Genomic DNA, 27528 nt, shown 5'->3' on the forward strand with positions numbered 1-27528 from the left:
TTTGAAGAGCATTCCCATAATATGGAACAGGAATGAGATCGGACCAACTTAATATATGTGGTTTTGCTAACATCGATTATATCTGCTGTTCTGATAAGCCTGTAGCATAACACAACTACTTGGGAGTTTTTGTTGTGTTTTGTTTTGTTTTTTGAGGGTTTCTGTTTTGTTTTGTTTTCGGGTTTTTTTTTGTGGCTTAGTAAACTGCCGCCTTTTTGGTTTTCAAGAAACTGCAGTTTTCGTATATGACTGGTGCTGAGGTAAAAGGGAGATAGCAAGGGTAGAGTTGGCTATACTACTGCAGTGGGAGTTCAGTGGGAACCTCTGTTCTCCCAGTCCTTTGTCTTAATGGAATTGCTGCCATTCATGAGGAAGTCCTTGCTGAATATTGGAGAGAAAAAAGTCAAGAGATGGTGACCAGGGAGAAGTAACTGTGAATTGTGCATTGAAATGCTGCTTACTGAGTAAAGCTGAATTACTCAAAAGCAGTATTGCTTTGATAATGAATGTCACCTATAAGCAGCAATAACTTGTACAGGAGACCAAAATTGCATAATATAGTGGGGAAGAAATGCTGGTAGAGAAGTTTGATATAGGTCAACCCAGGCCCCAGCATCGCGATGGGAGAGAAGCATCTTTGAGAGCACTCTTTCAGCTACAGAAGCACGGAATATAGGTTCTCAGAGGCAGCCTTGGCAGCAGGATCTAGCCCTTCATTACTGCAAGCAAGCGTGCAGTATGATTCCTGCAACCATTTTCAGGCTTTGAATTGAAACCCTCATTGCTCCTCCCAAAAGGGTCTTCCACTGTTTGATTTCACTGATTTTTAGAAATCTAGTTTTTAAATCTAGTGCAAATGTAGTTCACAGCCAGTTTACGGGCATTTCTTGTACAGTGTCCTGTCATGTAAATGCCTCTCTTTCTCTCCCTTGTGTTTTGCAGATGCTGCATCTGCAGGCAGCAGTTGCATGCATAGCCCTTATTTTGTTCTAAACCAGCAGTTCTTCACTTTTTCATGCCCTTCCGCCACTTCGGGATGTATTGCGTGCCCCTGTATTTTAAAGGCTTAAAAAACAAGCCCTTCTAGTCTTTTCCTGTAAAGCAAACTTGGTGTTCCTGTGGGTGAAGTTACTTTTGAGGAGGTTTATGTAAGTTTATTCTCCTGGTTGCTGGATCAGGCAGACGTTATAAATACAATTTGTCATGTCTGGCGTTATCCCGGTCATAGTCTCTGTAGGACATATCTGGCTGTATTTATCCCTTTCGTTGATGTTTTCCTTTTGAAATTACAAAGTACTGTTATTATCATGAGCAGGTTTAATTCTGTTCCAGATGCTGTGGGCTGATAAAGTAGTAATGCGTCTTCTGGCAGTTGCTTACAAGATCAGTTACCATGAAAAACTTGTATTTACCCGAAGAGTATGAGGTCTCCTCTGAAGAACAGTTTAGCGATGTGCATACAACTCCTGATAGGCAAGGGCTGTAACTTATTTTTCCTTTCCTACTCTGCTGCTTTAGGAAAATCTTCCCAGCTAGATTAAAACTGGAAGTCAGCTCTGAGATGCAGTTTCTTTGGTAGCTGTGTCAACATTAATTATTGTATACCTCTAATGTTACCGTATAAACTGGCATCTTTTGTGGTCTGAAAAGTTTATCCTGGGTAAACTATGCTTGGCTTATTTAATTTTCATATTTGGTGCGTGAATCTTTGCAAAGACCTTAAGCAAGGTTGTTAACTGCTCACTGTTCTTTTCAGTAATGTGGGCAGAAATGCATGAAGTTCTTGGAAGAGGCTGCAGCGGCTCTTTCTGACTTGAGGATTTTTCCATCCATCCCATTTTTGAAATATTCCTTTATGGTTGTGCCTGCCATCAGTATCCGTACTAGGTCTTGTCTTCGGTCTGCTGCTGCCTTGCAGGAAACAAAAACGGGTGAATAAATTCGTCCTCTTCCTGCAGGTGGCATTCATGACTCCTCTGTTTTCTTCTGTTGTTTTTCTGCCTTTCCTGTAGCAAATGGAGACTTTGCCTGTTTGCCAAATGCCAGTTTATCTTCGTGGTTTGGTGGTTCTGGAAATTTAAAGATTCTACAGGAGAACAGAAACTCAAGGAAGGGACAGCAGTAGGTAGGAGCTCTTCGTCCACTCTGTCCTTACCATAAGTGGTGGGGCCTTACCTGGCATCTTGTTCTGTCAGTATTACAAAATTTAGCTGCAGTCAGACTTGAAAGGTTAGCTTGCAGTTGTAATGCATGTTTTCTGTTCTTCCTGCCCCTCACTGCCACCAGGTAGTCAAAGCATGACGATGAATGTGAAATCCATCTTACGCTTTTAGTAGTGGTTAGGGTAATCCTCCTGCGATTGCAGCTGCCTGGTTCGGAACTTAAAGGTTTCTTGAGTGAGGAATCAGATAGCCATACCTGTTTTTTCTGTAGACGAGGGCCTGTAAGTAAATGACTTCATATCCTGTGGTTGTAAGGTACATGTTTCCCTGGCACTCCTGGTGTGTGCGCTAGACGGATGGAGTTTCTCAGGATACTTGCTCTTAAGACTGACTTTGTAGCAGCATCTCCTGCAGAATTGCCCTTGAAATCTAATTTTTCCTGCTAGCATTATCTTAGCTAAAAATGGATGAAAATCATAAAGACAGGGGTTTTTCAGCTAATCAGTACTTGTCTGACCCTTTTACTTCTACATTCTGTGCCTCTCAAGGGTTCTGTTAAATAATGTTTATATTAATAGTACCACTACTGCTGAATCCCTCCTGTGGTTTATAAGAGCATATTTAAGTATTACATTACGTTAGCCGGCTTCACTGATAGCACAGGATTCAAGTCGTTTGTATTTGCAGTTCTGCTGCAAAGTTCTTGATCTCCTGCGAGCATTGTAAATAACAGAGGTTGGGACTGCAGAGAGGGAGATTTCTAGCAGCCTGGGCAGCAGGGGCTGGGATTCCCCAGCACTGCAGGGGAAGGGGCCAGCTGGAACTGTCTTGAGATACGTTTGTAGTCAGCTTGCCTTCCTGGAGCGTTCGATACGTGTGGGTCAGCGTCACCAGCAGAGAGGGCACAGCAAAGGAGGCAGCGAGTGAGTGGAGCACTGTCTGTGGGCGGCAGTTCCTGCAAGAGGACTGAAAGCGTAGAAGTGCAGAAACTCGGAGTAGGTAAGATGGAAAATCAGAGGCTGTGAAGAAGAGACAGATGACCAGCACAGGGAGAGCTGAATAGGTGAGGTTCTCTTTTAGCAAAGCTTAATATAAGAAGTTTAAACAAAAATGTTTACTCTGTACACAAAAACCAAATTTGAACAACTCACAGAACTCTTCTATATTTCATCTGGTTATTAGTAATTCATGTTCTTCTAGTACATATTATTATTATGTACTTTTGCTAACCTAAGAGGCCTATCAGTTGAATTTTATAAGCGGTTTATTACATATTACCTGCTTCTAGGGTGGGAAAGATAGCAGCGTGGCCACATAGGAAGGCGTGCCATCCCATCCTCTGTTACGTGACAGGGTAGCAGTATCTGCACCTCTCGCCTTTGCTGGCCTGTCTTCCTGCATTGCTGAATTTCTGCTTGGATCTTCCATAACCCTAGCCATTGGCCATGCTTCCTCTTTGGTCGCGTACTGCCCTTTCTGAGCGCTGTGTGACCTAACTGTAAATACAGCAGGGGTGATGCCTCCTCTTGAAAGAACCGTTGAATTGATGGAGGAATTAACTTCAGAGATATTAAGTGCCCGAAGCTCTGGTGCAGAAGTTAGTTCAGGAATAAAACAAGAATCTTAAATGTAGATTTCATGGTACGATGTCATTGTGCCACCACTAGATGAATGTGTTGGCCCAGGATAATGCTAGCTTTTGAAGAGCTTATCTTCAAATGTTTAAAAATCTGTTCTTGTGTTTTACCATAAACTGGTCCAGCAGTCATCTGGCGCACATACTGGAAATATTTTGTTTTTATGTGACTCATTACCATGCATTTGTAGCTACGGTTATTTTCTCTTAAAGGATTTGTTCTGCCATTTAATTACCACGATTCGGGGCATTCAGGTTTGACTTACTACCAATGTAGAAATTCCTCCAGGGCTGCTAACTTCTAAATAGATCTTTTAGACTATGTGCCCATAAAATTACCAGTCATCTTATTATTTTTGCATTAGTCTAAATTAGGACTTCAATGAGGTTGCGTTGCTGTGCTGCATGTGTGAATCTTGGAACGTGCTTCAGGTGTCAAAGGGTTGCTTATGACATGTTTGGGGTTTAGCTGCTAGAGGTGCTCTGACTTGTGCGGTAGTGGTGGTGTGTACTTCAGCTGATGAAATAATGAGTGAAGTACCATAGCAGATGTTACTACTGATAGTTCGGACTCCATATAGCTTGAAAAAATCATGAAGAATCATTGCCCATGCATGCTTGTTCTCACTAAGGTATTTCGTTAATAGCTAGCGATCGTTGCCCTTTCTTCTTGCTTTATTAAGTATATTCTTCTGTTTTCTCTGAGACATTACAATCAGAAAATCAGAAGTTCTGTTACTGTTTAGGGGAAGACATAACTGAGGCTTTCTGAAGCATGGCATTGCAGTTTTTGTCTGTTGTTTTATTGCTGGAGGGGTCACTTCAGATAGCAGAGCTTTTGATTGGGTCAGTGTTGTTCATTATTTCTTCAGTATTTCATAATTATTTTTTCTTACCTTCATTTCCTTGTCTGAGACACTTTCTGCTGATGGTGTTTGTGATGCTACTGCAGATTTACTGGTAACTTCTAGTAAGAATATTAAACTGGAAATGGCTTCCTGAGTTTCTCGGTCTTGTCACTTGGTATAGGAAGCCTGGGATTGTATAATTGCTATGTAATTTGTGCTTCAAAATAAAGTCTATCTTAAGGCTGGGCTTTTTTACTTCATTATTAGAAGAAAGATTCTAAATGTCAGAGCATCCAGGGTCTTGAAAGTCTTTGAATTGCCAGCCTAACGTTTTGAAGGGCTATTTCGTACCTACCTTTTTTTTTATGATAATGTTAGGTTTTGCCTTATGCATCTCTTCTTGCTCGTGTTTATTCCTCGAATTTTCTATGACCAGGAATTCTATCACTCACTACCTCTTCAGTCAGGTAAGGAAGCAAAACTTCTGGTCTGTGTTTGCAGGATTGATTTATTCCATTCTTCTGATCATCCTAAACTGTGTCTGCTCTGCATACTTGGCTCAGATCTGAGCTGGGTTTGCACCTTAATTTGCCTGCTGCCCACACTGTTAAAACAGCATGGGCCATGGTGTCCTTTAGCGTCTCTTAATATCCTCCAGAACGTCTGAAGTCTGTGGTGAGTTAGCTTGCTGTGCTGGGCTTTGATGTGTAGTGCAGTTGGAATCACTCATCAAAGCAGAAACACGGTTTAAGAAACTATTCTTAATCATCTTGCCGTTGTTAACTGCTGCTCCGCAGCTGAGACTGCATGAAATGACTGCTTGAATCGTCCTCCATTTCCTGCCTCAGAAACTTCATGGTCCTGCCTTTCATTTTGGAACTGGTGCTGTTGTGTCATTTCCCAGCTGAGACCAGTGTGGAGGCTGCAGGTGCTGCTTCTCTTTGCTTCGTTCAGCTGATTCCTGCAGTTGAACAGTTTAACGCAGACCACTGATGGAGCAGAAAATAACAAAGCACGAGCTTGTGCAGGCAGGCATCCATCGTTGCTGGGAGGCAGCAGGAACAAGCAACCGCTTGCTTTCCGTTTATACCGGTGCTCCTCTTTTGCTGTTTTCTACTCATGGCCCAGAGGATCCTTCGGCTCCCGTCACCGGGCTTGCTGAGAAGTCGTAATTCTTCATCTTAAGACCACTGCTAGTGAGCAGATGATGTCCTCTTTTCATTTGCCTTTTTTTTTTTCTTTTCTTTTTCTTTTTAGATTTGTGGTGTAGTGGACCAGTCCATGCATTCTGGCAAGCACTGAACTCTCAGTTGAAAGGTAGATGTTACCATCTGTTGCCATTTCTGCTACCTAAAAGAACCTCTTTTCAATGCTCGAGTCTGACTCCATCTTTCTTAAACAGGGCACACACAATAATTAGCTGAAGTTTTCAGGCAGCCATAAATTGGGGTCACAATTGCTGTATTTCACAGATACATCACTCTTGATGACCTGTGGTCGCTTTGTAGTGGGCTGGGCTTTTTCCTCCTTTGTAGTTTCCAAATTAAGGAACTGTTTATCGGGTGGAAATATGTATTATACCCAGGTATATGACTATATCTTCTGCTGTTGAAATTCATCGCACTTCTGTTACTCAAGTCTGTGAGGTTATCCAGTTCTTTCTGTAAAATAACCTGGGACAGAATTTTGTAATGTGGTTTTACCAACAAAAGTCAGCACAAGCCAGGATTACTAATGAAAAAAACCACCAAAACTAATCCTCAAACCTAACAGATAAATCTAAAATTCTGAGTTTCTAGACCTATCCATCAGGAAAGACCAGGAAGAGCTGCATATGGAGGTCTTTAGAAGAGAGTAGTGCAGTCTGTGTATTGAAAAAATTTGCGTTTTTGTCCATTCTCTTTTATCAAGATGTAAAACATGTCCCAGAATACACTGGTGGGTTTAGAAAAAGCAGATGGTGAGGTCCAGTTCTTCCTGAAGGCATTTCAGCTCACGCTGATCTGGTGAACCCAGTGGAATAAACCAGACAGAGAGCATGCAGATCTGAGCATAGAGAAAGGCAGGAGTTTCTTTCAATCAGTGGGATAAGAGCTGAGGTAAGAGTGGTTAGAGTTTTGTATTAGTTGGGTAGAAATCCTGAGGGCCTCAGATCTAAACGCGTGGGTATGTATGTTAAAGAAGGAAAATAAATAAAAGGAATGGAGAAAGGACTGAGCTAGAAAGAACAGCCAGCTTTAAAAGATAAGAAGATAACCAGAACCTGCAAGCCGTATTAAGACATGTCAAACAGTGAGAAATATCAAAAGATTCTTCAGTCATTCAAATAAAAAAATAGAATGGGGAAGCAGAGCTGTCATTGCAGGTAATGGCATTTCAGATTGATTCAGTCCGTGGTGAGGACGTGGAGAAAAGGCAGGATGGTTAATGGACATGACAGTTTAGAAACTAAGGCAGGTGTAAAGGAGACTGATGCTAAAGCACTGAAGTCCAGATGAACTGATAAGCTCCAAAAAGTACTTGGACAGCTATAGAATCATAGTATGGCTTCAGTAGACTTTGGAAATCTTAGAAGAGAGTGAGAGGTTGAGTACATGATACAGAAAATAAAATACAATTAACTTATCAAAAGTAAATTATGCTGAAGTAACCTGGCACCTTCTCTGGTAAGACCCACTTTTTCAAAAGTGAGTATTTCCCCTGTCTTTGGAAAGGTGCTCGCTGGGAATCTGCATAGAAAAATCTCGTTGAAGCTGTGCAAGAAAAATGTCTTACAAGGAGAGTTGTAATGGTGGTGACCAGAGGGACAAGAAGTAGTGTGACAAGTAGTTTTGGAAATAGAAGGAAAGGGGCGGGGACAGTTCATAGGGAGTACAAGGGGTTTTAATGATTGGCTTAGATGTGAGGGGTGACTAATCGTCTGCCTGTTAGGGCTTTGCACAACAGACCTAAGATTCAAAATTAAAAAAGAAAAAACCCCAAACATTGAAGGGCTTTGATAGTGCAGAGATTTGATGGTGTTTCACTGCTTGGAATGGCACAAGTGTTGCATCGATGTGTATCTTAAACCTGTAAAAACCCTGTTCTTTTTGTCTGGAGCGTGGTTTTCATAATTGGGAAGCATTGAGTTAATAGTTAGCATGTGAACGTTCAAAGAAAGTGGTAGCAAGACATACTGCTCTCTTTCATTTTGTAATTGTGTGGTATTTATAAGAAGCTGTGAGGTCATTGGCTTCCGGTATGAGCCACTTCCTGAAAACCTTGTTTTACATGGTAAATCTAAAAATGTATTTCTTAGAAAAACTCAGCTGTGTTTTTGTTTTCTCTTCTCTTGCTTCTGACTGTCCACCTTGCTTTTGTTTATACTCCAGAGCATGTACACCACCGCAGAGTAGCGATACCTGGTGATGGAGGGTAATGCTGCAGAGGGCACAAGCTGTGCTGGAGAAGGTACCACAGAGAAATAGAGTTCACAAAACCCAGCGCAGTCGGTGGTAGCGTGGAAACAACTTAAACACACAGTCTGACACGTAGAAAGTATTGACGGTCTCAAGCTTTAGTAAACCGTGAGTCACATATTGACAAATGATCTGATTATGTTTAAAATAAGGAGGTAAAACCAGCATCAGCAAAACTATTTTGTGTTCTCATTTTCCTGTTGGGTTCCAAATACATAAAAGGCAATTAGTGTCTTGCAAAGCTTGTTAAAATTCATTTTCTAATGTTTTTTTTAAATGCAAAGGTCTCATGCTGTCAGTGGCTTCTAAACTTGCAGGTTTTAGAAGAGGCCATCAAATTTTGTAAGATGTTGAGGATTTGACAGTAAAAAGAAGCATGTATGTGTGTGTGGGAAAGGAAATAAGCAGCCACGCTTTATGACTCGTTCGATTAACATTGAATGTATTTTTGGATTATATAACATTATTATTTATAATGTAAGAGAGATTATTTCAGCCAAAATGTATTCGTCAAAAGGCAGAAATATAGTCATACGAGGGCAATATACATTGATTAAACTGTGGCAGATCAGTGTGTGTGGGAACCAGGGAAGATGAAGAGCCTGTCTTAAGGAAAAATTAGAATTCTAAGGTAGTTTAAAAGAGTTATGTCTGACTGTTCAAGTTTGTGTTTAGGTTGGTTTGTTTGTTTGTTTTTTTTAAACCAAGTTGGAGGAACTGAAATACCTAAAAAATTTGTTTTTTTTTCTTTTTAAATAACAGTATAATCCTAAAATGTGTCGATTATGTTTCTGGGTTGAGTTTTGGGCGTTCTCTATGGTTTGTTTAGGTTTTTTTCTTTCTTTTTTGATTTGTATTAATTGGCTAAAATACTAGTTAAGGCTAATACCTAGGCTAGCAGAGTCTAGCTAGCAAAGACTAATTAGAACAGCCTTGTAAAGGAGTGCTTTAACTTATAAATTATCTAAGTTTTGCAGTATGTGACGATGCAGAGCTGCTGCTGTGAAAATGAGTGTTAGAACATCATGTGCCAAGTTGAAGGTTGAAGACAGACATGAGTATTTGGGGTTAATAATACTCTCATTCATTTCAAATCAGGTTATTTTGTTCAGCCATGGAAGATATATTGAAACGTGGTAGACTTCACAGAAACAATAACAATGGGAAATTCTTAAAAACGCAAACACTTCTTAAATTTACAAACAGTTTTGTTATGATGTGGTTTTAGCCAGTCCGCATGCTGTTTTATACTAGCTATAAACTCTGTCTCCGTGAAGACATGTTGCCTGTCAGCCTATACTTGGCAACATTCCTATAAATTTCCATGGTAATTTCATTGGTAATTAGTGTTTGTCAATAGCTTGTCTGTCATAACCCTTCTATGTCTCAAACCTCTTTTGCCGATGCAGGAATCAGTTTGCAGATTTCTAAAACTACAGTTCAGACCTCAGCTTTGTGGCTTTTATCACCTCTGTGTGAAGAATACAGGTTTTCAACTTACTTGAGAGGCCCGCATTTACTGTTCTATTATTTTTTCATTTCCTCATTTTTCTTGTCCTTGTTTCAAACTTGTGGCTGTGGAGCCAGTGTCCTCATCAGTGTGTTCTCACTTCTGGTGTTTATTATTTAAAAATTAATGTCGTCTTATGAATCTGAATATAAAGAAAATTAAAGACAGCATACTAAAGTTACTGGGAACTGTGGGAGTGTGCTCGTGTTTGGGATCAGGCTCTAGCTTCACAAAAGCATGTTCAGTTCATGTGCTGTAATATGAGGCATTAATGCACTTGTCCCAGTACCATAATGCAATTGCTGCGTTGCCATGACTATCACATGTGACGTATTTTTTTTTTAACTAAGTGTGCTTTGATCTGCTAGTTCTGAAACACTAATAACTGATAAGAGTTACCACTTTAAAACAAGGGCAGCTTTGGGACTTTTTGGAGGTGGTGGGGAACCCCTGAACTCAATAGCACTTCTTGCTATAATGGCCTCACTTGCTGGCATTCATGGTAAGTGTCTGAGGATCTTGAGATACTGGGTTAAATTGAATGCTGTGCTTCTGGTGCCTGAGCCTCTCACTCAGAGGTAACTAGGTAGCTTGACATGGCACTACGTTGTACATATAATCACAGCTCTCTGTGTATTCCCTTTTATCACAGGGCTGGGGAGAATACAGTAGCTTGTTCTGCCTGTACCCTGGTGGCAAGAATGGTAGATACTAAGACAGTCCTTAAGGGAAGTACTTAACGCTGAAAAGTCATACTGATATCTTGTCTAGACTGTGCTCTTCCCAGAAAGGTTGGACTAGATGATCCCTGAGGTCCCTTCCAACCTGGGATTCTGTGTGATAGTTAGATTTGAGGTTCAGGTGGACTTTCCTTTCAATTCAGTCTGGTAAAGCCCTTGATGATCTTTGCATTAACCTGTTGCTTGGTGTTCGTGTGTTCACCTGAGATAACCTGGGAGTATTTGGTTGAATCGGTTTTTGCCAGTTCTCTCTCTGGTGCATGGTCTGCTCACCTAACAGGTGAAAAATCAAATAAAAGTGCTTCTGAAAGCCCATGAAGATGAAATGCAATAACCTGTGAATGAAAAAGGGTTAGATTAAGTGACCTAAAGCCTTTGGAGCTGTATTACAGCTGCTTTGTAGAAATGGACTTGGGGTCGAACTGCTTAGTTAATTATGGCATTGAAAGAATGCCACGTGTTTATTTGTATTTAAAGTACCTCGTCTTTGGGTGAAACTTTGGCACATAGGCTTTGCTGAAAATTGTGTTGGAGTCAGTTTGTTAGTTTTCTATGTTGCTTGAAAACCTAAACCTTGAAGTACTTTGCAAAAGGCTATCTATCTTTATGTCTTTATTACATTCCCAACTGCATACCTAGCGTTGAGCTTGTGGAGATTGTATTTACGTGGGTAAAGGTCAGCAGTAGATGGCTGGACAGCTGCAATTCCCTAAATAAAAGTAAAACGAAGTAAATAAAGAGTTAAACAAGGAACAGGAGCTCTTAAACACATCACTGCAGTTTCAGATAGTTATCACTAGGAGGACACACAGACCGTGATATTAAAGAACTAATTGTTTACCTTTTCGTTTCAACTGGTTTGGTACTTTTAGAAAATTATGTGTTGAAAGGTTGCCATATAATAATGTGTTAATTAAGATACTTTATTTTACTTGAAATGGAAAAAGAGAGTTGTGTAATGCACTAAAAATGAGTATGATAACATTTAGAAATCTCACGGTGATTACTTTGTCAGTGAATCAGGAGAACGCTTATTCTCGAGGGCGTACGCCAGCCAGTAATAGATGACATTTAGGTAGAAGTAATCCCTTTTTTTATCATGTATTTTACAATTTTTTTAATTGCAGGAATTCCTTACACCTTTTTCTGAAATTTTTACGGTGGCTTCTGCTGGGCAGGACACTGTGTGAGATGGGTCGCTGGCTGGGATTTGCTACGGCATTTGCCGTCATCTTGATTCATGTTTAATCTGTTTGTGATCTTTTACAGTGTTTGCAAATAGCTTTTCTTTTAGTTGTCTCTGTGTGTTTACTTGCATTCCAATATACAGTATCTGTATCGGGCTGAGTAATAAGGAAATTAGTCTAATTGATTTAAATAGTTTGTAGACTGCCCGTGTTGCTGAGGCAAGCTGTTACCTAATAAAGATTTCAGAATCTGACTCTTTCTGTACAGAATCATTATTGATATCACACATGCAGACAAAGATGATAACCAAAGCATATGCTTTAAATAAAATGACATGAGAAAATGAAAAAATGGTTTCAAATTTCAAGTTAGTGAAGGATGCACAAAAATAACACCAGATGGAGAGAAAGAGAAACTAAGACGCAGCTTATTAATACATGTGATGTGGTACTGTTGTATAGAATAGAATCTTATAGGCTTCCAGTGTGCAAAATCCATTGCGACTTCTGCAAGAGTTGCTGTGTTGTGTGAACGTGAAAATGCATCATCTGACTCTTCCAGAGTCATGATCCCCGAGGCTACAGAAAAGATCACAACCCAGTTTTAAGTGGTTTTGGAAAACTTTGTGATTGTTTTGCCCCGGTAGATGTGGGAAAGATTGAATTATAACTTAAAAAATACTGTTTGTGAAATTAATGCGGTTTTACATCTCTAGGTTCACAAGTTATTTTTCTGGGAGACAGTGTCTTCAATATTGAAGCTTGTTTCTATAGTTGCATTTTGTTAGGCTGAACAACAAAGCACTGAACCTCCCTTTGATAAAGCTCGTGGTCTGGAATTGTTGCATAGATCCGCTATTGAAATGTCTGTTTGAACGCACTTGTTCACCTTCCCCTCATTACCTGTGTCTAACACAGTTTAAGTTTTCACACATTTGCTGGTACTCCCTGTGTTGCATTCATCCTTACAGCAAAACCTGTTTTTTAATTTCCTTGCAGACTCTAGTTCCTGTCCATCCATTTGTATTCTCTCAGTTCAGTTGACTTTATTTTTCATGGGAACTGGTTTCTGCTTTATAGAAAAAACTCAGTGTTACGCACGAGGCCCTTAGTGTTTAAGAACGAGGACCCACCCTGGTTCCTCGCTCTGCAACTGAGTATCTGTGCTGGCTCTATGGACAAGATGGGGCATTCTGTACATCTCGGGCTTTAGCCCCCTGGATCATTTAATTCTTCATAATTTGAGATCAATTGCAAGTTTGTCAAGGCAAGTTCCCCCCCCCCCCCCCCCCGAAGCATGGCTGCTAGGGGCTCTGCAGAGATTTTTCTGGTTTTTGCAGAACTTTCTCGAAGTCTGGAGTAGGGCCTGAGTCAGAAAAGTACTTAAAGTTCTTTTCTTGCTACATAAGTTTTAATGGCTGAGGCTTCTCAGTCTGTCTTTGACTTTTAAAAAAAAACTCCTAAAAGTAGCCTAGAACACTCTAAACAATGGTTGAAATATGAGCAGAAACATTATATAATGCTACCCGTGATGACATTAGAGGTCTGCACTGTTCTTGTAAATGATCTAGTTACAATGTTGAAAAGTTTTAAGCATAGAAGGTAAAGATGAGACCCCTTCTTATTACCCAGAGGAAAGACTTGGGTCTTTAATGGGGAGAATGAGCATGAGACTTCAACACTTAATTGTGGAATGTTCAAAATGAGGATTGGTTTTTCTCGTTCTTTTTTTCCCCCCTCTCCTTTTTTTTCCAAAAGTTGGATGAAATGCTGTGTACTGAAGCCTTGCACTGGACTCACGGAATGAGACAAGCTGCTTTCGGAATGAATAAATGCTGAAGTATAGTTCCTGTTCATACTAGAGAACGGCTGGCAGTATTACCAGAGTATTAACACAGAGAATAATTATAGTATCACAGAATATTTGCAGTGTTCTCAAAAGGCAGTACTGCGTTGGTAGTGAAGTAAGTCTTTGATTATTCAGACCCTTTAAATGAGAAAATTGCTTGCTACATAATACTGAATTATACAAATTTTATTAGGTTTTTGTTATACAATGAGGAAATTTTTAACCTTTGACTGCAAGTCAGTCTTTTGGAAGTCATTCAAGGCATCGCATTAAGATAATGAATCAGATTTTGAGAGAGTTACCAAAACAGATCAATACTGAGATCTTGGTTTGTGAGTAAAATCAAATTAAATCATGTCTCATGAACTCAGCTGTAAGACTCACAGATTGACAGCTGGTAGAGACTTGGAAGAACGATCAGGGCACGGGAAGATGGAGGGAGGCAGGAGGTTAAAGCAGGCAACCATCTGATGGGCAGACACTTGAAAAAGAAGCAGTACAGATGGCAGTACTACTGTATTAGTAATTGGAAGGTAGCACATGAGGGTACTGTATGCATCTACTGCTAGGAGTGTAGTCATATGCGAAATCCTAATTTCTGCAGCATTTAGACTCCATTACAACAGATTTGCTAGACTTGCATTTTGCAGCCTGTGAGGTGTTACAAAGAGCGAATCACGTACGAAGCAGCTTTCCTCCTTCGGCTTCAGAGTTCTGTAATATGAACTGGAGAGAAGGATTCTTTGCTGAAATGAGGCTCGGGCCAAGGAAGTTCAGATGTGCTGAAATAGAGGGTCGTTGTACATCAGCTTTTCTCAGCTGGTTGCCAAAACTGAAATGCTTCTCGGAAGTAGTTGCAGGTTCATTTCCAGAATATACTGAGGACAAAACATTCATTCTTCTCTGATCAGAAGACCAAAAAATAAAATGGCAGGCTTTCTTTGACTCCACAAATAGAATGATTTTAATGCTATCATTTCAGTGAGTTATTCTTGGTGTAGAACTACAGAACTCTGTCAGCACTGATGGAGAACACTGCCTTTGCAGCACTGTACTGCCGAGGTTAGCATCATCTATGTGGTAAAGGCAAACAGAGTCTGGTCATGGTATTGTAGAGTGGTACAGGATTTGATGTAGCTTCTCTTATTACCATTTTCTGCTAGTACAACCTTAAAAGTAAGAAACCAGTTCTGTGTAATTCTAACAATTTCTAAGAAATAGTCTTCATTACCTTTTTCAAAGGTTCTGAGGATAAAGTAGAAATCCTACAATTTATTTTACAATCACAACAAAAATCAGCCTTTTTCTAGAAGTAAATCTTTGTGTTGCTGTACTCAGCAGTTGATAATTTTTTCTCATACTTCACATTAAAGCCTTTTTTGTCTTCCCTCCCCTTAAAGGTTTTTGTCGCTAAATGGATTTTCTGATTTTAAGTGCCACAAGTGGTAGGAGGTCAGGATAACAGATGAGTTTGGGAATGACAATTAACTGTGTGTTGTGTCATTGTCAACAATAAACATAATCTTTTGCTTTGACCAAAAAGGTTTGTTAAAACAGGAAAGCAGCTTCAGCACCAAATATTGTCTGTCGTGTCTTCATAGCCATGTAAATAGTTCTGAGAGCCGGAGCAAAGAAATTAATGTTCTACTGTAGGACACAAGCTTTTCCTGAATCGATCTGATGTTCAATTTTGATAGATCCAGGAGTTGCATAGAGTGCTTTGGGTTGCAGAAAAGTGTTTTTATACTTAGTTTTTAAATGTTTTATGGGAAATGTTAGATGCTGTTAGATCTAGTGGAGCTGGTTTATTGAAGACGAAAGAGAATTGAACCAACATGGGATTAAAGAAGGGTTTCCTGTCTATTCATGTGACCCATCTTAACAGCTTTTAACCAAACAGTGGAAAAGGACACGAGTGTGTCGGTGACATTTGGCAGTTGTTATCTCCGGAAGCCATTTCCAAGGCCTTCATTTGTTTCTGTTAATTTGCATTAGCTGGTATCAGTTTCTTGAATTTGACAGTCTTGACATTTTCCTCCATTTTAAGTTGAAAAAGAGAGTGGCAGAAAACAGAGGGAGAATGAAGGAGACACCAGAGCATTCATCCCAGTGTGTTGTGAATAGAATAAAAAGCTTGTGTACAAATAAATAGAATAAATGCATGTGTAGAAATGGGGCCTGGAGTCTGTTCAGTGCATGAAGGTTGGTGAAGTGATTTTTCCAACAGAAACAGTGTGAATTGGCATAGAGAGTTTACAAACTCCATTTATTATCATTTATCTCAGAGCTGTTGGCCACTGAGGGTGAAGCTTGTACAGCTTGCTTCTAACCACAGCACTGATAACTTTTAATGGAGTTATGTCTCCATATTTCAAAAGATGTCTTGAAATTTCTTGGAAGAGGAAGGTGACTGACATAAATGTACCCGAACAGGAAAGGAAGGATGTATTCCTGGTATTGTTCAGGGTGTTTTTCTCTTCTGCAGAATACTCGAGAAGCAGTTGAATGACTAACAGGAATGTCAAGCTAGGAAGTTTTGAAGGGAGTGCAGTGATCAGACTTGATAGTGCATACTTCAGAAGTCAAACCGCTCGCTGACACCAGATCAAAGGCAGCGGAGTGCATGTTAAAACAGCACAGGATCTTCTTTGTATCTTCATGTTTCAAATATTCAGTAATACATAATTTTCATATTTGTTTGGTTAAGAAAACTTTGGAGTTGATTTACATTTGGGTTTATTGGAGTAGAAAGCACTGCTTTGACTGGCTGATTTCTGGGTTTGGAGGGGGGGAGGGGTTGTGCTTGATTTTTTTTTTTGTTGGCTTTTTCTTTATAACCAAAGGCTAAATAAAGTCTTTGGAAACTGATCATGAGTAGTAAAATATTTACAAGAGTAGTATTAGGCTTTTTAATCTTGCGCCTTGTTTTATGTGGGTAACAATATAGTGTAATTATAAGAAGAAAATAGAAAAAGGTCAAAAAAAGATCTGAGGAGGTAAAATTTCGGACTAGATGGATCTAGAACATAATACCGTTTGTAAAGATGGGCCGTAGAATTTCCGAATGCTTTAGGCTGACCTCCCCCCCACCTATACTGCAGAGTGAGAGGGCACAGGCAGCTTGGTTTTGAACCCCTGACATCCCATTATACTGTCTGTACAGTTTCGCTGGTTGTAGGTCACTGAGCTGTCACGGGTGTAAAGATCAAAATAGGCAAACTGCTGTATGTTGCGCGTAAGAGAAATTGTACTTCTCTACCTGCATTTCATTGCTTCTTTCTTCCGTCTAAGGTTCTTGCCTATATATTGTTTCTTGATTAGGTATAAAAGACTCAGCAGTTTCAGGACCTAAAATCAGATGTGATGGTTCACTTCTCTTATGGAATGATGAAACACCATCTTTTCAACAGAGAGAGGTTGTGGTCAGACTAGGAGGGCAGAATGTCTTTGTCCTTGGCGTCACTTCCTTGGCTGATGACCATGGGGTCAGCATGTCTTTAATATTGTGGGCTTGTGCATATCATTTCTGATACCAGAACTACAAATCAAATCTCCCTTTTGCCAAGGTTTTTATGTCTTGGGCAAGAGCACGCCTTGAACTTGCCAGCGAGATTGATCCCTCCAGGAGCAGCGGTGTGGGCGAACGACTTGTGTCGGAGCAGGTCACTCTAGGCTCTTCACTGTCAGTGGAGGGCTACCTTAGGAAGTTTAGGATGTGATTCCTCATTTTCTCCTGGAGAGACTGGATTTAGTGAAATGAACCATACTGAAGACTCCACTATTTTATGTAGATCTCCTTTACCTACAGTGGGTACCTAGACAGCTCGTTTAAATGTGGACACCTACATTGTAGAAGCCAAGCGAGGTAAACCCCAGTATTGTGGGATTTGATTACTGTGCTTTGTAAGAAATTTGGATTTATATAGGTGTGCTGTGGTGTTTTTCTGTGGAAATCTGTAAAATCCAGGGCCTGTTGTCTTCCAAAATGAAATCAATATATGCAAAGATAGGCTTTTGCAGGCAGAATGGAGAATTATTAATATCATGCTTTTTCTTTTTTTACAGGCACATTAATGTAGAATTTTTGTACGAATTGAGCAGTTACAGGGGAATGCACTAGGCTAGAATAAAATTAGTCTGTACTGTTAAACTCTAAATATGTAATAGCACAGTGCTACCTTGGTCACTCTGCCATTAAAATCCAAAAGATCATCTTGATGAGTTTTATTCTGCTCTTGTAATCAAACTCTGCAATGCAGTTGACTGCTACTCTTAAAATACTCATATGGATTGATTAAAGAGATGCTGAATTACAGGGCTGTGTTCTGCTGTTCCCAAATGACTTTGCCATCTCTGAAACTACCGCCTGCTGTTGAAATAATGGGGACAAAGTTACAGCTGAGTCATACTGGTAAAACTAATGCACATTGAAAACTTCCTATAAAATCTAAGTGCCCTGCTGCAGTAATAAGGTAGGATCTTTCCCACTTAGTGCTTGCACCTGGGTGTAAATCTTAGAATAGAATAGAGAAGAATATTTCAATTGGAAGGGACCTACAATGATCGTCTAGTCTGACTGCCTGACCACTTCAGGGCTGACCAAGAGTTGAAGCATGTTATTAAGGGCACTGTCCAAATGATTCTTAAACCCTGCCAGGCCTGGGGCATCGACCACTTCTCCCGGAAGCCTGTTCCAGGGTTTGACCACCCTCTCGGTAAAGAAATGTTTCCTCATGTCCGGTCTAAACCTCCCCTGGCACACAGAGCTTTGAACCATTCTCACACGTCCTGTCTCTGGATCTCAGGGAGAAGAGCTCAGCACCTCCCTCTCCACTTCCCCTTCTCAGGAAGCTGCAAAGAGCAACGAGGTCACCCTTCAGCCTCCTTTTCTCCCAACTGGACAAACCCAGAGCCCTCAGCGCTCTTCGCAGGACATGCCTTCCAGCCATGGCACCAGCTTTGTTGCCCTCTGGACACACTCAAGGACCTTCACATCTTTCTAAAACTGTGGGGCCCAGAACTACACACAGTGCTCGAGGTGAGGCCACAGCAATGCTGGTTACAGTGGGATGATCACCCCTTTTGACAGGCTAGTTGTGCTGTGTGTGATGCACCCCAGGATGTGGTTTGCCCTCTCAGCTACCAGGGCACACGGCTGGCTCCTGTTCAGTCTGCTGCCCAGCAGCACCCCCAGATCCCTTCGTGCAGGGCTATTCTCCAGCCACTCCTCCCCCAGCTTAGGCTCTGGCGCAGCACTACTCCATCTCAAGTGCAGAATCCGGCAGTTGGTCTTGTTACATTTCATCCCATTAATGATAGCCCAATTCTCCCATCTATCTGGATCCCTCTGCAAGGCCTCTTGTTCCTCAAGGGAGTCAACAGCACCTCCCAGTTGGGTATTGGCAGCACACGTGTTAATGGTGTGTTCAGTTCTGCAGCCAGATGACTGATAGCAGTGCTGAACAAAACCAGCCCTAGGATTGAGCCCTGAGGAATGCTGCTGGTGGCTGGTCGCCAGCCAGTCGTGGCCCTGTTCCCTGCAACTCTTCATGCCCTGCGCTTCAGCCAGTTCTTCACCCAATGCCCCATGAACCCGCTCGTCCTGCAGCTGGACAACTTGGCAGGAGGGTGCTGTGAGGACATTATCAAAAGCCTTACTAAAATCCAGAAAAACTACATCTGCCGCTTTCCGTTTATTCACTGAGCAGGTGATGTTATCATAGAGGATATCAGATTAGTTAAACCTTGGTGAACCCGTGTTGACCATGCCTGATGATTGCATTCTTGTTCAAATGCCTTTCAGTGGTACCTAGTACAATCTTCTCCATAATTTTTCTAGGAACTGCTGTTAGACTAACAGTCTGCAGTGTCCTGGATCTTCCCTCATACCCTTCTTGTAAATGGGAATAACATTGCCTAGCCCCAGTCTGCAGGGACCTCCCCAGCTCCCAAGACCTTTGGCAGGTGGCAGAGAGGTGTTCGTGCAGCTGTACAGCACAAGGTGTGAATCCTCCGATCTTTTCCCAGCAGAATCAGTGTAGTTCTGGGGGTTTGATGGTGGGACTTGTGCAAAGGGTCTGCTTCAGTTCTTCCCAGGAACCGAGCACCTCTCACTGGGTGGCGCATCTCTGACCCACGCCGATACTGCTGCTTGGTTGTTGGTGTTGATTCTTGTAGAATTATTTTTCTGCACAAGTAGATGTCTCTTGCTGGTAGTTTAATTCCTGTAGATTATTTTAGGTATGGTATTGATGACATGGGTGAGCAGAAGGAAATGGAATGGGGTTGTCATGACTACTGGGTTGGTTTTTTTTTTAATTTTTGTACTTAAATTTAAAAATATTTTTATCTCTTAAAGTTTTAGGGGTAAAAAAAAAATGTGCTTTGCTGATTGTAAATTGCTGGTCATACTTCAGACTCTCCCAGTTCTAGCAGAGACTGTTTTTGAAGACATGTTTTCTGCAAATCAGAGGGTGAAAAGAAAGAGCATGCTTTTGGCAACTTGAATAAAGGAAAATCGGGTTAGTTTAGTATTCATATAATAGTTGAGTACAATTTATTTTGGTGCTTACACAAGGACGTGATTTGTTTCAGATCAGGTGGTTTTGTGTAGAATTTCTCTAGAAATTTTTTGAAAGGCTCAAAGGTTTTGCTTTAACTAGTAAATTTCTCTGAGCTTGCAGCTACCACTAATAACAATAATTGCATTGTTTTATGTAAATCAATGTAATTTCTTAGTTTTCCATGAGTAGATCTTGCAATTCTCATGCCTTAGTTGTGGCTAGAAATGAGCTGCTCTTGCGGAACTGATTCAGGCCTGTAATTATTGTGTAGCAAAGAGAAGACGGAAGTAATTCAAGGTATTTTCAGTCATTCAAGGGGCCAAATTAACGTCTTTATGACTAATCGAGTAAACATTGCTCGAATGCGTAAGAGTGGGTGTCTTTTGTTTTCTGGGTACCTTCATTCTTGACCTTTGCATTACTTGGACCATAAACGCAGTAGCACAGGGACGGATGCGGTTCGGAATTCCTGTACCATCAGTACGTTGTCAGCACTGATCAAACAGGAGTCCTTTGCCAGTGAACAGATCAGGTCTGGCTTTTAAAACGAAGGGGAACTTTATATTTCTTCTTAAAGTATTCCTCTTTACAAAAATTTCTTGCTTATATAAATCTATATGTTTAGGGATAAAGTATGCGATTAGTACCTGTGTAGTTCCCTACTCATTTATGCCTCTGGCCTCTTTTATATGCTTACTCGGCAGCAACAGCAGTGTCTGCAGCACTCTGCTTCAATTCCTAAACTAGTTTTAGCTTGTGCTGGTGGTATAACCAAATCAGCCGAAGCTGAAAATGGTTTAACTTATCCTGTTTCTCAGCCTAACAAATTAGGCCTTGCTGACTTTCCTGTTACATGAACAGACTGCCGCGTGTCCCCTAGCTAGCTCTAGCTCTCTCTTAAACTGTCTGGCAATCAGTGTTGGAACTGAACAGTAGAAAAATTATTCTCTGTTGTGCTTTGGTTCCTGGTGTCTCAGTATTTTCCATACATTTACTGGGGGCTGATAATTTTAAGTATCCCTTTTCTCAGAGTAAAACGTGGGGTTTTTTTCCTGTTTTGGGTTATTAAAAAGGGCACTGGAAGAATTTTTCTTTGTGAAACCTAGTGAATATTATTGAATAGTATAAACAATAGGATGTGGAGTCCTATGTAGCATTGGATTTTCATGCTGTGCTGGTTTACCTCCAGTGTAAGCTACAGGCAGGTCATGCTGCTGAGGAGCTCGTGTCTGAAGTGCCACAACTGAGCCACTTAAAAGACCAAACCTACAACAGAGGATGTGAATTTGTAGAAAGTATAATAGGGCTGTAAAGGCTCTTGATGGTTAAGATGTTTCTATGCGGTGTATTTGTTTACAGTACATGATTACGGTTGGGTTTCAAGGTACCTAATATCAAAGAGCAGTTAAGTGTTGTAAGTGATGATGTCTTATCTCCCAGCACTTATTTCACATCCTGTATATTGCTGACTGTTCTCCCCACTACCTGACCACACTCCTCCTCCAATCCATATTCTGTCTCTCGTGCTGGATTTAAAAGTGCAGTTTGCTGGTGGAATTAATCAATTCCGCTTTGCTGAAAGGCAATGGTCGCACAGAGAATTTTAAAGAATCCTGATTTCCTAATGTGTACCTGCTTGCTCTGTTTCTGCTTCTCTGACAGCTGTTGCTGTATAAGTTAACTGTCTTGTGGCTAAATGAGCAAAATTTTTTATTTTAAAATGAAAATAGAATTTTGGCAGAAGTCGGCAGCACTAGAAAAAATGCTCCTACTTGCCCTGAGTGGATTGTTTTTTTTCCAGGGGGTGTGTGTATATGACAGAGGCTGAAAAACAGAGAATAAGTCTGTGCCGGCACTGGCAGCAGGCCACACTTTTCAGGCCGTGCGCCGCATCTTCTCTTTCTCACCCTTCTTTCATTGCCTTGCAAAATGTATAGGCTTAGATATATTAAATAATACATTAATTTAAAAATGGTGTTAAATGAGCTCATCGTAGTCACTCAGCAGTTATGAAATGCTGCCAAGTGCTACATGTCTTGTAAATTTATAGATTATTTTTTTGCAAAGGATGAAATACTGTGCAGTTACTGAGGCAGAGAGAAAGCATCTTCCTTCACCCATAACATACTGAAGCATGAGGGAAGATGCTGAAATCCAAGATTTCTAAAATGACCCTCCTACTTAGTGCTTCTGAACGTGAAGATTCGTACTCGCTGAGACTGTCTGCTTGTGGCAGGCAAAATTATCATTCACAGCGTTCGCAGCTGAGAGTTTTGACGAGGTCGGTAACCAGTTCTAGCGCAGCATGGCTCCTTCTCCCTCACCGCCAGCTTGGTAACAGGAACAAGTGAGACTTCTGCCGCTTTCCTTCTAACGAGGTACGAATTCCAGATCAAATGTTAGAGCTTCTTGTTTCTACATGAAGAAATCGAATTCAACCCCTGGACGTGCTCCAACCTGGGATATCATTAAATACGATTCTGTTGCTTCCAACTGTTAAAGCATGCTGATCTGACAGCCATGGAGAGAACTAAAATATATATGTTTCAAAGATACAAGGCAGAAGGAACTGTTAGATAATTTAGTCTGACATCTAGGGTATTGCAGGTCATTACGTGTAACTGTTACCTCTTGTTTTGAGCTTAGTAGCTCATGTTTGACTGGAAAAATTAACAGGCATTTGTTGAAAATGTTTTTCGGAAAGGCATGCTGTCTTATTTTGAAGTTACTTAGAAATGAAGTTTTCAACATCTCTCTTGGTAGTTTGTTCTATTGGTTAAACAGTCTGTGCTTTCTCCTTTCTTGTCGTGTTCTACTGCATTTCTGACTTGAATATGTCTAGTTTCTAGTTTTCTGTAGTTGCGTGGGAATTTTAAGCTGGCATAAACTGCAGAGCTGCGGTGAGAAGCAGTCAGCTTCGCCCAGTCTCTTGTTCCTGCTTTGCCAGCTGGCGTGGCCAGAGTGCTGGCCTCTGGTCCTGGCCTGACCTTTCTACAGCTGTACAGTGAACTCTGCAGAACTGCCAACTACAGCAGCAAAATCGGGTTGCTCCGGAGTCAGTACCAGGATCTAGTTCATAGCACAGCTGCATGAGGGTGCCGTTACCAATGAGGAGGTGGAACAGGGTTGGGAATGAACAGTTAGGGATGAGAAACAGGTGAAGGTGGCTGTCTCAGCAGCAGATGGTGAAACCGCGGAGTTAGTTTCAGCTGTTGGTTCTTGGCAGTTTTCTGGTAGAAATAATCACGTTCTAATGGTGGCTTGCGTCACTCTAGCCAGCAGCGCGTCTCCGCGTCTGTGGGTTGGTCCTCATGTTGTTAATGTTGTGACTTCACAACCAGGTGTATGTCAGAACATGGGAATAAAAAATGCAGTTATTTGAAGTGGCAGAAACAGTTCAGAAGCAAGTATTGTCAAGGTATTAATATTGATTTTGTTGACAAATTTTTATTATCTGTGTTGTAGTAATTGGCAGCTAATCCTCAAGGATAGGCAGCTTTGGACTCTTCTACTAGAGGGCTTATATGAAGCAAATTAGTCTGTGTTGGCAGGTTGAGAGTGGAAATTCCCAGTATGTGATGACTGTGTTTAGTAAACATCCCTGCCCGCCCCCCCCCCCCCCCCCCCCCATCTTAAAGATACAAATTGATGACTTACTAGGTTACGGGATGTCTTAAGACCTAGCTGTTGAACAATATCCAGTACAAAACCAGGTGACCTTCATGATGATAAATGAGATGTTGTTTTCTTTCTATTGAATGTTTGCCTGCAAATGCTCTCATAGGAAAGACAGTCTCTGTGCCAGCTGTCACGTTTTGACGTTTTGAATACTCTGTCGTGCTTTTTTAGTAAGGGGGAGAGTATCATCAACCTTTACAAATCTGAGAGAGGATGTTCATTCTGCTAGTTGTCTAGTCTTCCTCTGTAGTCTGAGGAAGGGTGCGGTTTTCTGAGATACAGAAGGAAAGAGCTGGAGCTCTGAAGAGGGAGATCCCAGAGACAAGTCAAGCCCAGCAATACACGATTATCCAGTCTGGGCAAGGGAATGGCTCCAGACCTCGGCTGTCACCAGTAAACACTGATGTTTGTCCCTGTGTGTGCTTGTGTAGCTACGAAGTAGAAAGTCAGAATGTGTAACAGCGTTCTGGGGCATCACGTACTGATGTTGTTCTCTGTATAAGGAAAAAATCTCTTCCAGAATCTGCCGAAAGCATTGACTGATTTTTAGTGCTGTCAAAACACTTCTCTTTTTTTTTTTTTTTAAGTTAAGCAGCTACTCTTACTACTGTGAAAGTTGTTACATAAAATTGTGCTATATTTTCTTTGCAAAATATTCTGGTATTGTTTAGGCAACAGTGCTGAAGGGATGAAGCATATAGTCACTATTTCTTACTATTCAGCATGCCGATTCCATGTATCTTCTGGCAGCATAGTGCAAAACGTATATTTAGTTAAGACTAAGAAGTATTCCCTCTTCTGCAGTGGATTTGGTTTTGGGTAATCTATTTGTGTTAATCTTCTCAGGTTCTAGCTGGTACAGATCTCATTTTATGCATGGGAACTGAGAAACACAGTTGTAGAAGCCTGTTTTGCAAGGGGACTCTGTTCTTCATCCTGCCGTTTTTGCTTAGGACTCCGAACACCCAGTTCATCAGAGCTGTCGCTGCCACTTAGGCAGAGAGTGAAGAAACCACTTGAGATCTGACCGATTGCCAGTGTACATTGAACTCATAAACTTTAAAGTGACCATCTGATTTTGGGCTATCTTAAATGAAGTTCCTCGAAGCTGCCATGCCACAGCTGTCCTAAGGATGTTGTACTGCTGCACCTCTTCTTCATTTGTCTTCAGTTCTCTTCGACTGAGCCTCCCAGCTCCGTCACCTGCCTCATCGTTTCCCTTCACACGGTTCCTGAGCAGTTGTGTTCCAGGGAAGTGTCTTATGTCCTGATTGATCATTTTACATCTCTTTTTTTTTTTTTTTTTTAAATCTGTGAAAAGCTTTCTTGGGTGAAAATTTTCTGGCCACCTTTCATTTTTATAGGGGAAATTCCCATATTTCTCATTTAAAGCTCTCACTTTAGGTTGTTATTGAAGACAGAAGAGTGTCTTTTCTGCTCTTTTTCATCTTTCTTTCAGTATTCATTGTGCAGATATGTATTAGGCTGGTAAAGCTGTGAAATAGCAAAGTTAGTGATGATCTTCACTGGAGGTGGAATAGTTTAAAGAAGGCTTTGCAGTCTGATTTAGGCATTTGACTTCAAAATAATTTAAGAGAAAGATGCCTTTTTATTTACCAAACACTTGCAAGTAAACCTTAAAATACCATCACAGTGAGGAACAAATTATTTTGTTCGCAGCACAGGGTCTTTTCAGAAATCTGTGTGGAAAGATGGGAGTCTTGCCAGCTATAAAAGTTTTCAGAAGGTTGATGCTATTTTTTGCTTATAACATTTCAGATAGTAAACCGTACAAAATTATTGACAGGCTTTCTCAAAAAAGGGTTCCAGGTTTGACACACCTTGCTAAAATAACATTACCTTGTTTTCAGGTGGAAAAATAAAGGATATTAGAAGGGATGACCTGTAAACAGTACTGAAATGGACTCTTTTGTTTGTTAAAGAATCTCAAATGACAAGTTGTTTCTGGAACCTTACTCAACTGCCTTTGGAGTTAGTGGGAGGCTTTAACTTTATTTTCCCAGAAGGGCAGTGAGGCTCACTCTCATTCCAGTGCCTCTGTGGGGAGACCTTTCTGCGGCCTTCCAGTACTTGAAGGGGGGCTGTAGGAAAGATGGGGGCAACCTCTTCAGCAAGGCCTGTTGTGACAGGACAAGGGGCGATGGTTTTAAACTAAAGGAGGGGAGATTTAGACTGGATGTAAGGAAAAAGTTTTCTACACTGAGGGTGATGAGACCCTGGCCCAGGTTGCCCAGAGAGGTGGTGGATGCCCCATCCCTGGAAACATCCAAGGTCAGGTTGGACGGGGCTCTGAGCAACCTGATCTGGTTGAAGATGTCCCTGTGCACTGCAGGGGGGTTGGACTAATGGCCTCTAAAGGTCCCTTCCAACCCAAACCATTCTGTAATTCTATGATTCTCTCAGCTATTGTATATGTGATGTACAATATATGTATTTTAAAAAACATTCAAAACATAAAATTAGAAGCAAGTCTTGTACTGGGTAACAGCTGTCTGTGTACCTCCTTCAGATGCTGAAAGTACATTTATTGGAAAACATCAGCTTTCTAGTTCACTAAGGAATGTGGTTGTGGCTGCGTATCAGTTTTGTGCATAGCAAAATCTGAAGACTTATTTTTTTAAGAGAAAAGAAATTGTAACTAGAGAAACCACCACTTCAAAAGTAATTGTCATTAAGTTTTCCAAACCAATTGATTCGGCTGTGGGTGAAATCAAGAACAGAACAAAGAGCTTTGCACTAGGAAGCATGGTGATAGCTTGAACGTACCCTGCTGACAAACTAACCTGGAGTTTCCACACAGGAAAAGGGAATTCGGATCTTGTTAATGAAGGTTTTGGCAATTGGACCTTGGTCCTTTTGAAAACCCCAATGTAGGATGTGTCACAAACAGCGTTTGAATTACTTGTATCTTTGCTGACTGCAGCAGGAGGGAGGTTCCGCATCGTGCTGTCCTGGTTGCTGAATTGTCTGTCAGGTGCAAGTCTGTGGTAGGAGGGAGAGTTTGTGCTCCCTGAGATCATTTTGAGCATGTTTGTGAGGGGCAGCTTTTCAGAGGGTGGGGTAGAGACTGGTCAGAAAGGAGCCTCCGTCAGCAATGGAGGCTGAGGAGGAGAAAATTGAGTCCTCAATCATGGAAACGAAGACCTTCCTTCAGAGATGCATAGGGATTATGCAAAATTAGGTTGTTAATGGATTGTGAACAGCCTGAAAAAAACAACCCTGAAACCACAGTGGACTAGTTACTTAAGTCTTTCATTCATCTTGCTTTTAGTTTTACTGTTCGAGAGTTCTGTGTTTTATGTATTTTTCTAATAACACCGACCTCTGGAATTTACAGTGCTTTTAGTGTTTTTGATGATGCTCGCTCAGACGAAGAGTGCAGGCAGCCCCTCCAAGCACTGGGTGACTTAGGGTCTCGTAACAGTGGTGTTAGAGACAAGATGTGAATCGGAAAGCAGCTCTGAGCTTGGGGGCTGAAGCTGGAAGTGAGCAAATGCCCTCTGAAGACCGAGACAGAAGATTTTACTTTATTTATCTTTTGAAGAAACAGCAGCACAGAAACATTCCCTCAAATCTAGAAAAGAGCTGCAGAGAATATTATGTTTCCTTCTTCAATGGGTTGGCCAAAAACTCAGCTAGTGGAGCTCCTTGTTGATACAGGTGTCTTGGTAGCACCTGAGAAGGACAAATGTTACAGAACCTAAAAGAAATCAGTCGGGCATTGGAGTAATCTCGTGGCTCTGATGTATGACCCTCTTCTATAGGGAGCAGCAAGACAGTCTGGGGGTGCAAGAACTGAGTCAGACCACTAGATAGGCAGAGACTGAACTGGGATTAGAAAGCTTGAGTGTAGAATCATTGAGGTTAGAAAAGACC

At 41.1% G+C, this 27528-nt stretch overlaps 1 long non-coding RNA gene across 4 annotated transcripts in view; it reads left to right on the forward strand.

The window, feature by feature from the left end:
- Positions 1-27528, forward strand: part of LOC135311887 (uncharacterized) — a 128512-nt gene that overhangs the window by 8017 nt on the left and 92967 nt on the right. For 3 of the 4 annotated variants that reach the window (XR_010371426.1, XR_010371430.1, XR_010371432.1), the window contains exons 2-3: positions 5904-5963; positions 8018-8096. The exons of the other annotated variant lie outside the window; for it this stretch is intronic. This is a non-coding gene — a long non-coding RNA (uncharacterized LOC135311887). The remainder of the gene's footprint in view (positions 1-5903; positions 5964-8017; positions 8097-27528) is intronic. 4 annotated transcript variants of the gene reach the window in all.

This window comes from Phalacrocorax carbo, chromosome 1, assembly GCF_963921805.1.
Source record: "Phalacrocorax carbo chromosome 1, bPhaCar2.1, whole genome shotgun sequence".
Lineage (NCBI taxonomy): Eukaryota > Metazoa > Chordata > Aves > Suliformes > Phalacrocoracidae > Phalacrocorax > Phalacrocorax carbo.